Source organism: Hemitrygon akajei, chromosome 20 (assembly GCF_048418815.1).
Source record: "Hemitrygon akajei chromosome 20, sHemAka1.3, whole genome shotgun sequence".
Lineage (NCBI taxonomy): Eukaryota > Metazoa > Chordata > Chondrichthyes > Myliobatiformes > Dasyatidae > Hemitrygon > Hemitrygon akajei.
The window spans coordinates 46,414,969-46,431,782 of record NC_133143.1 but is presented as its reverse complement, the minus strand read 5'-3'; the positions used below and the strand labels follow the sequence as shown (position 1 = coordinate 46,431,782).

The window sequence follows — 16,814 nt, the reverse complement described above, 5'->3', positions numbered from 1 at the left end:
AAGAAGGGAGACTCAAAGGGGAACTGGGGCAATTTTTCACACAGACGGTAAGTAAGAGGCAGAGGCAGTTGGATTGGAAAGGTTTTGAGAGATATGGGCCAAAGTCAGTGCATGGGAATAGCTCAGGTTAGCATGGATGAGTTGGGCTGAAGGGCCTGTTTCTATGGTATATGGCTCTAGGATTACAATAGTTCCTTCTGGAAAATTTTGTATGTTTGATTTCTATTGATAGCTTTTATTTTATAGTTGATCTTAATCTCAAACTATGCAAATCTGCCTTCTAGAGAGGGCCGTATTGTTACGTACCCCGTAACTGGGTCACTTACCAGCAAAGATAGAGAGGTCCGTTGAAGTCTGATGGTACTATTTTTAACAGTATTTATTGATAAAAATACACAAAAATAATATCAATGCAACATACAGATAATATACGTCGTCAATACTAAATCTAAAATCGCGGGTATAATAATAATCAATAAGAAATAGCTCTATCGTTGTCTAGGGGATAATGTATTGTCCGATGGAAATATAAAAGTCACTTCAGTTCATTCAGGCTGCAGCTTTTGGTTGGAGAGAGAGACGGAGTTTTAGAACTTGCCCGTTTTCCTTCTTATGATGTCGATCCTTCGAAATGTCATCGGTGGTGATCTCTTCTTTAGCTAAGCCGTCTTCTGTGGTAAGGCCTCAATCCCGGGCAACGGGAAAGGACACACGTGGGCCTTCCACCGGCTGTCGCTATTAAACGCTGTCACGTGATTTCTAGCGTTTCTCCTGGTGCGTCTAAAGGGGTTGTTCCCCAAACCCTCTTTTATCCTTACTCACGGGGTCTCAGATGTCAATCAGGTTGGGATGATGCAATCCCCCCAACCAGCCCACGTTGCTCATTCCTTGAGGGCGTCGATGAATAGCACAGTGCTCAATACACAATTCTGTCTCCAAGAGACAATGGTCGTTTTCCATGGCTTTGTATCGCTGAGGGGCCAGGGCATTCCAAACCCCTTGTGGATTCTGTGTGTCTTTCTCTCATTTCCTGGGTCCCAGACCCGCATTAATAGTGATCTTGTGATTCTCAAAAAGGAGAGGGCTACTTTGTACCCTTCGGCCCCTCAGAGTTGGGGCACAGTCGTAACAGTATACTTTGTCAAATAAGGGAGATTTCACTTCAAAATTTCAGTTTTTTTTTACTTTTGCAAAAGCATCAAATATTGGGTTGAAAAATTCTTAAAACAATGAAATTTATCCTAACTAGTCATGTTTTATATACCGATTCTGTGTGCAATCATTATGATTTCAGATACTAGAATTCTATAATCCTGCAACATTGAAGTTCAAAGTAAATTTATTATCAAAGTACACGTTTGTACATCTATGTCACCATATACAACCCTGTTTATTTTCTTGCAGGCTCTTTTAATAAATCCATAATAGAATAATAAACAAAATGGAATCAATGAAAGACCACACCAACTTGAGAGTTCAGCCAGTGTGCAAAAGACAAAAAACACCGTGCAAACACAATAAGAAACAAATAATAATAATAAATAAGTAAAAGCAATAAATATCGAGAACATGAAATGAGGAGTCCTTGAAAGTGAGTCTATAGCTTGTGGGATCAATTAAATGATGGAGCAAGTGAAGCTGAGTGAAATTATCCTCTTTGGTTCAAGAGCAGGATAGTTGAGGGGTGATAGCTATTCCTGATCCTGGTGATGTGAGTCCTGAGGCTCCTGTACCTTCTTCCTGATTGCAGCAGCAAGAGAGCATGACCTGGGTGGTGGGGGTTCCTGATGATGGATGCTACTTTCCTGTGATAATGCTTCGTGTAGATGTGCTCAGTGGAGGGGAGGGCTTTACCCTTGATGGACTGCGCTCTATCCATTACTTTTTGTAGGATTCTCCATTCAAAGGTATTGGTGTTTCCATACCAGGCTGTGATGCAGACAGTCAATACACTCTCCATAACACATCAATATTTATAATTAAAACCTACAGATAAATTTGATTCAAAAATAGTCATTCTAATAGGATCGTAGTGGTATCAAATCATCTCTGATGTTTTGTTCAAAAAAATTAATCAGATCTATAAATAAAATCCATACATTTTCAGTCATATTTTATGACATTTATTTAAGAATTGTTGAACTAACTATTCACCTTAAAGAAACAAGATAGTAGTTGTGAAATAACCTTTTCCAGAAACATTGGCGATGACAGAATTTATTAACTGCTCTAAAACTTCCAAAGACTCCGTTGGATTTAACAATTAAATAAAGCAAAATCCCTGTGTAGCTACTTCAAAACATCATTTGAAGCACCTTTCAGAGAAACAATATTTAATCACAAGGTATATTAAGCTCTCAAAGAGCCATGACTCTTTCCAACAAATTAAAAACACAAGCTAAAATGTGTGGCATGTTGCAAAAGACCAAATAGTTGAAATATTCAACAAAACCCTTGAGCATTAGTTTGTTAATGACAACAACTAAAAGTGAGGGGATTCAAACACTATCCTCTGTCTGATACACCTGCCTTATAACTGAAGTGCTCATTACCAAATATATTCCATTATTCTTGGATCTGTACTCCATCTGTGAGCAGGTATTTGTTCTGCTGTCAAAGGGATTTATCGAATGCTACATCTGGTATTTCACCTGGATACATTTAGACATGGGAAAACATTTTAGACCTAACCTCACCAGTGCACTGGAGCAGAGTAATAAACCACAACGTCAAGAGAAAATGGATTCTGACATAAGAAGTACTTTCAGATGTATAGGGTTGGCTTTCAGTTGATGGACCATAAATTCAATATCAATATATGCTTGGTTAATTACTCATGCTTTTTTCTATTGGTTCCCTTTTATTAATCATGTGCACACATAATTTCATGGCTTCAGTATCACCAAAAGTAATTAGAGCATTTTGTTGCTATCTATTGGCATTACTTTTAACTGTAGTAGCATCGATCAATGAGTTGATTGTGACATAAAATCTATAGCTGTCAAACATGAAATAATTCAATAACATACAGAGTTGGCTGTAAATCTTACTTCATTGTTTATTTTCAAGACAATATAACATAGAAGGGTTGTGGTAATTGAGTCCTGGTTCCATTGATATTACTTCTGATTTGCCATGAGGACACAAATGATTTGTAGTCTATTCCATGTAAGAGGCTTTGCCAATGTGGCTTGGAAGTAGAGGTCATTCAAGCATAACCTACCTCATAATGGATCCAAGATATCTCAGTTCACAGATTTGTCATCAGCTATCAGGAGAATAACAGAACATAGATGATTAGTTTTGGTGCAATACCAGAAAACAAAGCTTTTGCTGAGGCAATAAAATGCAATTGATTTGTTTATGAGACTCTCTATTTATTGAACATTCTGATATGAAAAGTAAATGTGCCATACTTATGCTTGTCTTGAATATTTTGCTCTCGCAGGTATAACCGAATAAAAGCTAAAACAAAATCACATACCGCTCTATATCCTGAAGATAAAGTACTGAACACCACAGAGAGAAAACAAAAACAAGGTTGTTGAATCTAATTTATAACATTTTGTACCAGCATAAAGCTTTCTTAAGACATGGAGAGGCACAGAACTGGAATTACTGACGATGTCTCACAGCTGAAGTGAAGCTGTATCCCATTCTTTAGGATTTTAATTGATCCTGTGTGCAGTTTCCAAATGTTTTGTTTTCATCTCTAAAGAATCCTGCCTGCATTAATACAGCCACTTCAACACAATCTTAGGGCAGCTGAATTCAGATTCAGACCCTGATGCTTGTAAGGCTGTCTAGGACAGCAGTTATTCTTATCTTGTGATGCGCTTTGCACAGAAAGAAGTACTGAGTTACCAATGAACTTAATGGCTTGGGTATTTGGCTGAAAGACAAATTTTAGAAATTTTACATATTAGGCCTATAGAACAAGAACTCAGGGAAATAATATCAGTGGACCTTTGTCCATCTCCTATCTGTTTTAACTGAACATTTTTTTTCAGAAAGTCTTAGCAGTTATTACTGAGAACTGCTCAATGCTTAGAAATATGGAGATTGATGTTGGTGAATATAAGACAAGGATTTGAATTTTTCAATCATTTTTGATAATATTAGGCTATTCCAAGCTATATGTTGGATGTGCAGCCAACAGTATGTTCTCACTGATATTCACCATAATTATTACAGCACACTAAGGAGAGCATCTATGGTCTCCTTCAAATTAATGTAATTTGGCTTTAACTTAATCAAAAAACCAGCAAAAATTTCTATCAATATTACCTTGGCATGTCAACCAAAATATTTTACATATTTCTGATTTCTGTAATGGCTGCTACCATTAACCAAGATCATATGTTTGGCAACTCCTGTCAACTATTTCAATAGCAGCATTTTTATGCAAGTTAAACTGTGGACAGTGAAATAATATGTGGAAGTAATACCCTCCTCTAATGTCAGATAGGATTCAGAGATGTTATGCCATTACTATGATCATTATTACTGGTTATGCTGCATCACTGTCACATTAAATGACACAGCCTTTGGATTATCAAGTTAGAAAACTGCCTCTCCACCAGATTTGCTTTACTAACGGTAACGACATATGCAGATAAGACAATACAACTCCATCTTAAAATAAGTAAACAGGGCTTGTGGTAAAGCGCACCCTTATCGATGTATTCATTGACAAGAATCTCCTTTTGAATCTTAGTTATGGAGAGATTTCATGGAAGCTTCTTTGGATCTTTCTAAAAATCTTTAATGATCTGAGATAGACTTGTCAAATCTGTTTGGATTTCCTTTTTTTTGTCCTCTGTATCCACTAAGACCATCTTAGCCATGTCTCCAGTGAGCAAACTGATGATTAATTTAATCTCAGCTGCCTGCTGGAACTCAGACTTAGTCCATTAACGTATGATTAAGCTATGGAAAAAGGATCAATCAAGAATAAGCAATCCTGATGTCAAAAAATAAGATGCCCATGAGTTGAGAAAGCTGCGAATTACTTTCATCGGGTCGGTTTATTTTTTCGAGCTTGCAGCTAATTATTTTTCTGATCTAGGAACATAACTATTCAAAGTAAATTCAATTCCAATGTGCAACAGCAATCAGTTGCTTCAGTGACTCAGTAGATGAATGAACAGAGCAGTTTGATGCTGAATTACAAAGATGAGGAAGGCCACTAGTTTAATATCTGCTCTATATTAAGTTGACTGCAGTTGGGTTTAATATTACCTACCCCAAATGAGGAGGAGAAAAATGACTGTTGTTCTTTTGGCTCATTACTTTTCAGTGATGTGGAACTGTCAGGTGAAGTTAAAGTTCAACTCTTCTCAAATTGTTACCTACTCCTGCAGTTGAATCATTCACTACCTACAATCACACATTAGGAGTGACTTGTGGACATGAATCATGCCTGTTAGCGCCCGTGGGGCTGATCATCTTTGCAGAACTCTAGGCATCTGTTGGGGGATTATGTAGAAGGGAATGGCTAGATTGATCTTAGAGTAGGTTAAAAGGTAGGCACAATATCATGGGCCAAAAGATCTGGATCGTGCCGTAGTGTTGTATGGTCTATGTTCTATAGAAGAGTCTGGAGAACTGGTACAATATATAGAATCTTTAAAGTGAGTCATGCTCACAGTACAGCTATGGCATAACTGCAAGAGTCTCCACTTAACAAGTGTCCTCAGAACAGTTGTAGCCTATAGACCTGAAAAACCCTAAATAAGTGGCACATTAAGAAGTCTTTTTAGATAGGCTGACACTTTGAAGTTGCCAGTGACTGTACAAATTCCATTGCTTGAATAACAGTTGGTACCTATTGAATTTGCAAGTGCAGTAAAAGAGACAGCACCTATAAAGATGTCAATGCCTATTTTGCTGCAGTCACGGTGTACCAGCCAGCACCTCTAGAAGCGTTGGTATTGACAGAAATCTATAGTTCCATGAGCTTGACAAAAGTTCCTAGATGGGTAATAAGATAATCAAGTGAAAGTGATCTCCTGTAATAAAATTTTAAAAAATTATAAATAACATCTGTGAAGAGCACATGTATTGAAACACAAATTAAAACTTCCTTCTTATTTGATTGCATGGATTATAAATTCCGATTTTTTAAGTTCATGCTTATAATCTGTTCGTGAATGATTGGGCCATTCTTTAGAGAAAGGTTCCTCACGTCAGTAGTTGAGAGGCAGGCAGCAGCTGTCACTATTTTGATGATATCATTGAGCTGACATTATCAATCTGTGACTGTAACTAAAGAAATGGATGTGCTGCAGTGACAAGCGAGAGCTTCCTATTATCCTATTGTTCCTGCGGAGGGTAGCTTTCAAGCAAATATTTGGACGTCTTGCTCTAGTTCAGTTTATTGTCATTCAACTGTTCACCGCCAAATGGAGTAACGTTCCTCCGGACCAAGGTGCACAACACAGTACATATAACTCACATATATAACACATAAAGTAATATTACCATAAGTAAATTCACAAAAATAAGGTAAATATACAAGTTAAAAAGTAACCAGTATAACTCTACTGGCATTTCATATGTGATGAAACCTGGGTGGTGGTTGTGAGTTCAGTAGTCTCAGGGCCTGGGGGAAGAAGCTCCTTCACATCCTAATGGTATATCCTGCCTGATGATAGGGAGTCAAAGAGATAGTTGGACGGATGGGAGGGATCACAGACAATGCTAAGGACCCTGCATACGTAGTGCTCCTGTAATGGGTCATGTTGATAGCCATATTGAGAAGCACAGCTGTGCCATTAAGCTCAAAGAATAACCCCAAAGGATTGGGGGCAGTCCAGAGGATGGGCTCAGAGAGGGAAGTCTGAGAAACACAACCTGCTTAGTGGGTTTCCTACAACTCTCCCAACACTGCATTGTGGTACATATACCTTTATTGTTCTCAACTCATGTGACTTATTCTAATATTTTTGTTATGGAATGGATTTCATTGTCTCAGTTACACAGAGTGAAAGTGGAGGTGGTTGTTTAAATCAAATAAAAATACTGACATTGGCAACTGCATTGCTCTCCACAACTTGTGTATCATTATTGGTATTATTCTGAAGTGATAAAGTAGCATTACATTGAGTCTTGATGCACCACAGTGCAGAAATGATTTAAAATCCTTAGACAGGAGCACTAATAATGTAATAATCAATTGACAGGCTGCAATATAAGTTGGCTTTGCCTGCTATCAATAAATATCATTCTGGATTTGTTATTGTCAGCACCAATCGTTCAACATATTTCAATAGATCTCTCCTATACTTTGGGTAACATTAATGGCACTTACACCTCTGAGGTAACCATGTGAGATCTTTGGCTTGGAAAAGAACTATAAATAATTAACTGTCAGATAAATATGGAAATTAAGAGCCAGGCAGCCCATAGAGATACAGTTCCAGTAGAGTTGTCGCTGTGGACTGAGTGAGCAAAAATGAAATTCTGGGTTTAAGTTTAAAATCCATGGGACAAAATTATCAGCCTAATTTAGTGTGATTTGATCTTGTAGAATACTATTCTATAAACCTTTGTAGTGTAAGTGTTTTGGTAGCAATCAGCTCTAGGAGTCCAAGCAACAGCAGTGAAATTGGGGGGTCAATATCACCAATGATATTTTCTGGAGGTATTACATCTTTTCTTCTCTGGCCTAATGTCATCTGTAGTCCAACTTTCTTGGCTTTTGCTTTGTGGTCCACCCCCGTCATTGTCCCCTTTGGAGTTCTATTCTTCCTAGTTATTGGTAGTTATTCTACAAGCAATTTTGGATGTCCAGTGTTACTTCAACTGCACATTTTCCATGTTTACTTTCTGCAGTGCACATGAGTAAGTGCTCACCATATTCAATTGAAAGATATCTCCTTTATTGTTGTTTTGCTAATAATATTTTTGGCATTGAGTAGAAGATCCAGAGTTTCCTCCAGCAACATATTGTAAAATGGGACGCCATACTGTTGCATTCTTGGTCTAATTCTCTTCAATTGCTTCCTCTCTTTATCTAGATGTTTCCACAAATGGAATTCATTTATGTAAACTTTAGTATTAACTATGTCTGAATCAGTCCCAAATCTCATATCAAACTCATAAGTAAGAACACTAATATTTATTTCCAAAATATTATTTGCTGTATTGTTACCTCAGTCCCATCACACTTGTGCATTTATATCTTGAATGTTTTTATGTCTACCATTACTCATTAATAGCCTGAAATTTAGAATGTGATGCAAATTTCTTCTTCTTCAAACACATTGTAACACATACAATCATCCACTTCTCTGCAATGAGTCTTAATCCACCACTTTGTAAGAAATTATGTAAAATCCTCAGATAGGAATGTACATAATACAACAGGAAATTAATAGACCACAGTGTACATTACTAGCACTGCCAGTGTTAGTCATCTAATGTATTTCATCTGATTTCATCGCATATCTATTGTGACATTCAGTGTCTGATGTCACAAACTTTGGAGAGAGCTCATGAAGGTTTTGGCTTGGAAAACAAAGGCAACAAATTAATAAATCTCAGACAAATATGGAGACTACCGTTGCCTCTGACCCCTCTGACCTCTCATCCCCACCAACATTAGGACTCTGTATTGTATGGGTGTCATATCACATAATAATGGTGATGATGATGATTGTGTGGTGGCTTTAGAAGACAACTCCAAAGTCTCACTAAAGACTATCTATTCATTCTTATTTCATTTTCCTCTTATTCATTTTCTTCAGGATTTTGGCCATCTTTGGCAAGACTAGTACTGGCTGGCTTTCCCAAATTCTGCTCTAGGCGATGGCATGAAGCTGTCTTCTGAAACACCGATAATCCTTCTGATGTAGACAAGCACATAGATAGGCATGGTGTTAATACAGGGAAATCTACCATGTGTGTAGATGGGTGAAAAAAATAATCATGATGGATTTAGGGGGCCAATTTCCATGCTGTCGAATTCCATGAATCTCTGACTCCATGATTTACACCGAGAGTAGACTGACAATATATTTCCAGTTGGGTTGCAGTGCAACATAGAGGGGAATATTGACAGTTGATCACCAATCTTCCAGATGTTTCTGTCCTCATTGATATGATTTGAGGGCTTGAAAGATGCTACTGGATTAGTCTAGTTGAGTGAATGTAATGTAGATTATAGGTTGTGCACACTGCAGCCACCGTACACCAGTGGTGGAGTGAATGAATGGGTGGAGTATGAAGTGTCATTCAAGCTAGGTGCTTTTTCCAGCATAGCTTTAACCTTCCTAAATGTTGTTGTTGGATGTATCTGGGTAATTGGGTGGTATACCATAACAGATTCTACTCTGCAGTGTCTCTTGCAACCTTATGCAACTTCTTGTTTTTCTCCCTGCTGAGGCGCTGGACCTGGTTTTTATCTTTGAGATCCAAAACAAGGTTAAAACATGTGCTTCAAACATGTTGTGTAAACATCAATAGATTGGTTAGGTTGAATGGCCTATTCATTTGTTATCTTCCATGTTATTTTTAAATCAAAAAATAATCATTGCAATTTTCTCTGCTGTTGGTTAAAATTAAACTCTTGATTACAAATCTAGATAAAATAAAATCATATTTTTATAGAGATTTTATCTTCAAAATGATTTAAAAGAAAACTAATTCAAAATGACTTAAAATATAACCCAATTTTACATTCCTTAAATTAATTTCACTAAAATGTACCAATGGCAATATGAACAGCTGAAATGTTTAAAATTCATGTGTCATTCTTCTTCTGTTATTTTAGTAGAGACATTAACTGATTTAAAATAAACAGATTAATGCCTGCGATGAAATCTTGGACTAAAGGATGTCACTCAAACACATTAATCTTTCATTCTTCAATATTATCAACACTTCATTGCAAGGGGTTGAAGTTCTCTCTTGTGGAAATATAAGACCGATATATAGGCTGTTACTCTTTATTGCCATATCATAATCAGAAGCGTTGTTTCATCTTACTGCAGACTTACTTATTTTATTTTCATCCATTTTAAAATAAAACTGTATGACATTCTTAAACAGCGTATCTACAATCAATATAATCAATACATCATGTAAATACAGAAAGTACACTGTGATAATTCAGAGTATATAAAATGTAGAGATTTCATTCTTCACTCTTTCCCTCAGGCAATACCTCATGCCTAGATTTAAGGTAATTGATGATAGGTTTTAGAGGATTAATTTTTATCAGTTTTTATCCACTAGCTAAGTCAGAAATGGTAGTAGGAAATGTCAACATATTTAACAACATATACCTTTAGATATGGTTAGGCATATGAAATGCATCATTTACAAGACTAGGGGTCAAGTGATGGGAAGTGCGAACAACCTACTGTGTTTTCCTATTTTTCTTTTTGGTATGAACTTAAGTGATCTCATACTCTGCTGACAATTTCCATGAACCTATGATTCCAGAACTGTAGGGATTCCTGGCCATCTCTTTGAAAGGCCATGCTTAGTGCCCCCAAAATATGCTGTACTCTTCAATCACTGATCACAGAATGCATAGAGCAATTGGGAATCTGAAACCGAATTGAAGAGCTCAGATAATATCATATTTCATATGGTGAACTAAAGGAGCTGAAGCCAAAATCTATGACCAGTACTGTTTCAGAGTTTTGACATACTCCCTCCCATCCAAGAGTACTAATAATATGTCTCTATTCTGCTGTGGCAGGAAGTTATGAACAAGTCTCCTGCTGTCAGTCACTTCACTCAGCACATTAAAACCAAAAGTAACTCACCCCCCAGCACTACTGCTGATAAAATGAAAAACGAAAGCAGCAGAAGTATATTTTCATATAAATTTAAGCCAGTGCGGGTCTTTGATAAATAGGCAGCTGGTGACGGTGTCTGTAATGTTAACAGAGCGTGTGAAAGTTCCCGGTGATGTCATTCTAGCATGACTCCTGGAAAGCGATGTCCAGAATGTGATAAGGCAAAATTGCTGGCAAACCCAAGTAGGTATGTTGACAGCACATTTTGGTGAATAAATTGAGCTCAACATCTTTGAAATATCTTCCCTGAATAAATGTGACACCAGAATGGCTTATATGCTTTTCCAGTCTGTAAGTATGAGCACTTGCTTTTTGCGTCGTGATTACCCTGCTGCAAGCCAGGAGCAGCTTTTAATTTTCTCTTTTGTCCCTGCTATATTTTCCATTCTACTAGATTCCAATAAATTTTTAAGAGCGGCGACTGCGTGCCTTAAGACTGTTTAAAGCTGCACTGACGGCTTTATTAATACATAAATTCTCCTGTGTAGCTTTGAACCGGGAGGGAGGCAGGTTGTTACCCGGCCACAGCCAATGGCTCCAAAATCTCTCCGGTTGTATCACAGTGTATCAGGGGTGCGCGATGTTTTGAGACAAACCCTTTATGATTAGCGCTCACTTTAACTAAACGTCTTCACCGCCCCCTTCCCCCCCACCCTCACCCCCGACATTTCCAAAGCTATCAGCCTGGAACAGACAGGATTCCCAAGTGACACAGCCTTTCCTCGGAAAGACCCACAATGACCAAAAAGCACTCGGCACGGGGGATATGCTTTTGATTTATTAATCAGGTCATCGAACATCCCACGGCTCAGGGGAACGGACAGGAGTGCGCCGGAGGAGTCACGGGCTTCTGAGTGCTAAATGTACATGCAAACAACTGAATGAAACATGGTGCACGCAATCTGCCCCGAGATCGCAACGGGATCTGCTTCTCTGTTTCTTTCTACTCTGAGCACAGTGAAGTTTCTATGAAGATCAGACCTGATATTGAAGGATTCCACTTGTACAACCACTGCTGACCGCATTCGAGTGTGCAGCTCCGTCAACCCTGAGTTTCAATTAAGGTAAGTGTCTTTCATCTGGCTAGCTTGCGTTTCAGTGCAGAAGTAACGTTAGGCACCAATAAAGCGTGAGTTGACAGTTTGTTCCGTTGTATTTCACCCCTATGATTTTGGATTTGTTCCGCAGCGAATCACCATTATTTTGCCCTTGTGAATCTTATGCTGCGTAGAAGTAAAGGGGAGGTGATCATTTTCTAGCTGGTGTGGTATTCGATTTTCAGAAGAATAAAAACAGCATTTCGTCCGTTGACCAGCCGAACAATTTATCCCCTTTTTAGTGAAGGAACCTGTATTCTGAGTACTCTTTGAGTGCCGCAGTTCATTTTTTTTCCCCCGTGGCTGTTGTTTCTTTTTGAATCTGGGTTGCCAATTAGAAAACTATCCAAGAATTATCTACACATGGCCATGTGTTTCAGTGAAGTAATTAAGATTAGGCAGTCTGATCTGTGCAAAGATTCTATACTGCATCACTGGTACAAACCTCTGTAAGCTAACAGAATCAGAGCGTAGGATTGTGTTAGGGTTAATACTCGTGGTTCTCAACTTGCTCGTTTGCTCGGCTTTTCGGCATGACGTTTGGAGATCGGAACTCGGGGGAGAAAAACTTCCTGCTCTTAATAACTTCACGCAAAAAAAAAATGTAGTTCTGCCTTACTGATCTTTGATCAGGGAATCCATTCAGTCTGCCTCAGTTCAAACTTGCGATCACTGGAATTTTATTTCACCGTGGGGAATTAGTTTGATCAGCTCTCTGAATGGGTGCAGGTACAGTGCAGGAAACGGATGCAGGAAAAGATAGTCATAATAAGCAAGGAACAATACAGGAGAGTGCGAGTATGAAAGGCTTAGCTCTAAATAAGAATAATGAGAGTTTATGATCATTGAGTCTAAGTGACCCCACTAATTTGCCTTTATCATGTTTTCTCTCAGCTTCCCAATCCCCATAAATGTTTCTTGTATTACCACTGATCTCCTGTGTTTACTAATGATGTGATTAAGGTGGACATGAGGGGGATGTGTAGAATCCCTTGAACGTGGGATATGCGGACCAATTTCAGTTACTCACCTTTCATCATAACTCTGATGAAAGGCTATTAACCTGAAACGGTTTCTGTCATGCAGATGCTGCCTGACTAGCTGAGCATTCCCAACACTCTCTATCTGTGTTGCTGATTTTCCAGCATCTGCAGTACTTTACTTAATCATGTTGTTTAAGGAAAAGGTGCAAAGCTTACTTATTTACAGTGTAGGAAGGTGGCTTGCAAGGGGTTAATCAGAAATCCGGACTCATTATGTCAAACAGCAAGCTAAAAGTCAATAATTTATCCTTTCTGTGTTCCTTCTAGTTACTGTTCCAAAAAGTAGTTGTTAAAATATGCTGGTGCTGTTGAAGTGAACAGATGTCATAGGCCTCTCTCATCATTGGGTGCAATTGTAAAAGTGCCCAAAAAGCCCCCAGATCTCCCCCACTTTGGGCCTTGTCTTAACTGAATAGGATAATGGTGTAAGGGAAGAAAAAACAGCTGAAGTACATCCCAAATGATGCCTTTGGTACAAAGTAAGAATTATATTGGTCTTTTATGATTTTCTTTCATAAAGTGAATTTATATTATTAAATATTTAGGACACGATCTTAACAGAAGAACTGCTAATATCGAAATCCTGCTGTTAACAATTCAATCTCGACAGGGTATCTCTTCTGACTTTTTCCTCTTTGCCAAGTATCTTTTATTATTTATAATATAGTAAACGCTCGCGCTCACTCTGACCATGTTTGGGAGGTGGCCAAATACTGGCTCATGATAAAAGAAGTAAGTGATTTATCATTAAATTCCCACCCTTTACAGTGCAGTCATAATTTGCCACTAAACCCAAAACATAGGTTTGGCCATATTGTCAAATGTATTCCATCCAATTAAAGTTGTGAACTTGACAGAAATGGATGGTACTCTGTTCCTAACGGGGGCTCAACTTTATACATATATATCTTTTAAAAGACAGTTTTGGAGATGACAGAGACAAGAAGATGATACTTTGCTATTTTCATTTTTATGGTCCCACATCTCAAGTTTCTTCAAAACATAATCATGATTCAGACACTGCTCTCATTTTTGATTAGTCTTCTTACAGGGCAGTAAACTACCGACACCATAAAGTCAAACATCAAAACAGATCCATCTGTAATGTAAGATTGTCAATGCTTTGCTGTAAGCGGATAAGGATGACAAAGAAAATCTATAGGACTGCGAACTTAAACCAAATATTCAATGAGAGCACAATTTGAAATTTATAAAACAGAGAGCATTCATTCTAGGAAGGAAACCCTCTTAGATGATTATCTGGTTCAATCAATGGCTATCTGAAGAGTTCAGGAGCCAGAACCAATACTCAGCATCCACCCAGGAGCAAACTAGAAGAAACAAATTGAATTGTGAAATTTGTCTCTCTTTTCTTCCCCCACTGCATTTATGCTGTGGTAATATTATGTATTTTAGCCTTACTGTTTTTAAAATTCAATCTCTCTGAAGTCAATGGAACTGAATTACAGACATTTGGACTTCAAAACACATAAATTATTTCATTGTGAACAGAGAACATAAAATTTAGGAACAATTTCTGCCCCACATGTGAATTCAGGAAATCAGAAAGGATCTCATAAAATATTGAGAATCCATTGCAAGCCATCTGCATCTGTGCAGAGAGAAAAGTCAATGTCAGGTGTTATAATCGATGTTAATGTGTTCTAGCAGCAATAGGTAATACCTCAGTAAGTGGTTACTTTACCAGAAGAAAACTGAATTAGTGGATTGAGGACCTAGATTGAATGTCCAAAAGGCATTTGATAATGTTTCTGTAATAAGTTTTCTAAAGAAGTATGAACCTTACAAAAGTGAGGATTGATTTTCCAGATGAATTGAAGTTTACTTTTAACAACCAAAAACTAATGATTAATACAGGATTCTCTATTTACATTTGGGTATAAAGTAAAGCATACAGGAGTTTGTCTGGGAGGTCTGGTGTTTATTTTGTTAGGAAATGATAACAAGCAAACATTCTTTACATGCACAATTTAGTTATAGCACAGTTAAGTGAAGCTTTGAAGGCAAATGGTATCACAGGGTTATGATTTATTGACTAAGGGATAACAAATGCATTTTAAACAACTTTGGTGTAATATGATGCTTATTGAAAGAGAAACCACAAAATTATAAGTAAGTTTCTGTTATCAAAGTTGGGACATCCAAGTGATAGGGTAGGGAGAGGGTGGAATTGGGTGGAATTATCCTTGGTCTCTGGCATAATAATGTAAAACAGTTTTGGAAGATATTTACCTTCAGGCATCCAGTTCCATTGAAGTCAATGATACCTTGTGTTGAGATAAGTTTAATCAGCAGACAATTCCTTTACACCTGAAACTAAAAGGCTCAGCCAGTTGTGGGAACTGCGAATGTTGATCCATCACAGCACATGTTTGTATGCTGCCAACTAGATTAATCATGTACAAGAATGGAGTGCAAGGCAATTTGAATATAAATTAAAATAAATTGCTTGAACTTGTAAGAGATTTTTAGAGAAATTAATTTTTGGAATATTGTGTGTAGTTTCAGGAAGTTTAACGTGTAAAGGGATATGGACATACAGGGAAACCTCATTGCTAAATAAACAGGGTAAACCTTGTTATAGGGTATTCAGAAAAATCCACAGAGCCAAAGCTTTTTGACTGGGATTAAAGTGAGCAGAAAAATCACCTTTCTGAGTGGTAGTGGAGGATTGCTTCGCTGAGTGGAGGCCTGTGACTAGTGGTGTGCCACAGGGATCAGTGCTGGGTCCATTGTTATTTGTCATCTACATCAGTGATCTGGATGATAATCTGGTAAATTGGATCAGCAAATTTACTGATGATACAAAGATTGGAGGTATAGTGAACAGTGAGGAAGGTTTTCAAAGCTTGCAGAGGGATTTGTCCAGCTGAAAAAATGGGCTGACAAATGGCAGATGGAGCTTAATGCAGACAAGTGTGAGGTATTGCACTTTGGAAGGACAAACCAAGGTACAGCATACAAGGTAAATGGTAGGACACTGAGGAGTGCAGTAGAACAGAGGGATCTGGGAGTACAGATACATAATTCCCTGGAAGTGGCGTCACAGGTAGATAGGGTCATAAAGAGAGCTTTTGGCACATTAGCCCTTATAAATCAAAGTATTGAGTATAAGAGTTGGAATGTTATGGTGAGGTTGTATAAGACATTGGTGAGGTCGAATTTGGAGTATTGTGTGCAGTTTTGGTCACTGAATTGCAGGAAGGATATTAATAAGGTTGAAAGAGTTCAGAGAAGGTTTACAAGGATGTTGCCGGGACTTGAGAAACTGAGTTACAGAGAAAGGTTGAATAGGTTAGGACTTTATTCCCTGGAGCATAGAAGAATGAGGAGAGATTTGGTAGAGGTATATAAAATTATGATGGGTATAGATAGAATGAATACAAGCAGGCTTTTTCCACTGAGGCTAGGGGAGAAAAAAAACAGAGGATGTGGGTTAAAGTTGAAATGTGAAAAAGTTTAAAGGGAACATTAGGGGAGTTTCTTCACACAGAGTGTAGTGGGAGTGTGGAATGAGCTGCCAGATGAAGTGGTAAATGCGGTCTCACTTTTAACATTTAAGAAAAACTTGGACAGGTACATGGATGAGAGGGGTATAGAGGGATATGGTCTAGGTGCAGGTCATTGGGACTAGGCAGAAAAATGGTTCAGCACAGCCAAGAAGGGCCAAAAGGCCTGTTTCTGTTCTGTAATGTTCTATGGTTCTATGATCCTTAAGAATTAAAGAGCTGTTGATATAAGAGAGATGCTTAACAATGACAGCAGTCCAGAGAATTCTAAACTGAAGTTCTTTTATTTTCATAATCCACAATATGCATATTTTTTTCTCTGATAGATCTGTC

General features: G+C 37.9%; 1 protein-coding gene across 3 annotated transcripts in view; it reads left to right on the top strand.

Moving 5' to 3' along the window:
• LOC140713763 (cadherin-12-like) overlaps nt 1-16,814 on the top strand; it is a 421,855-nt gene that overhangs the window by 11,971 nt on the left and 393,070 nt on the right. The window contains exon 1 of one of the 3 annotated variants that reach the window (XM_073024265.1): nt 10,936-10,998. The exons of 1 other annotated variant lie outside the window; for it this stretch is intronic. The gene's annotated coding sequence lies outside the window, so the exon portion shown is untranslated. Of the gene's footprint in view, nt 1-10,935; nt 10,999-11,610; nt 11,876-16,814 lie in introns of those variants that run through there. One more of the 3 variants, XM_073024263.1, reaches the window with a different exon arrangement.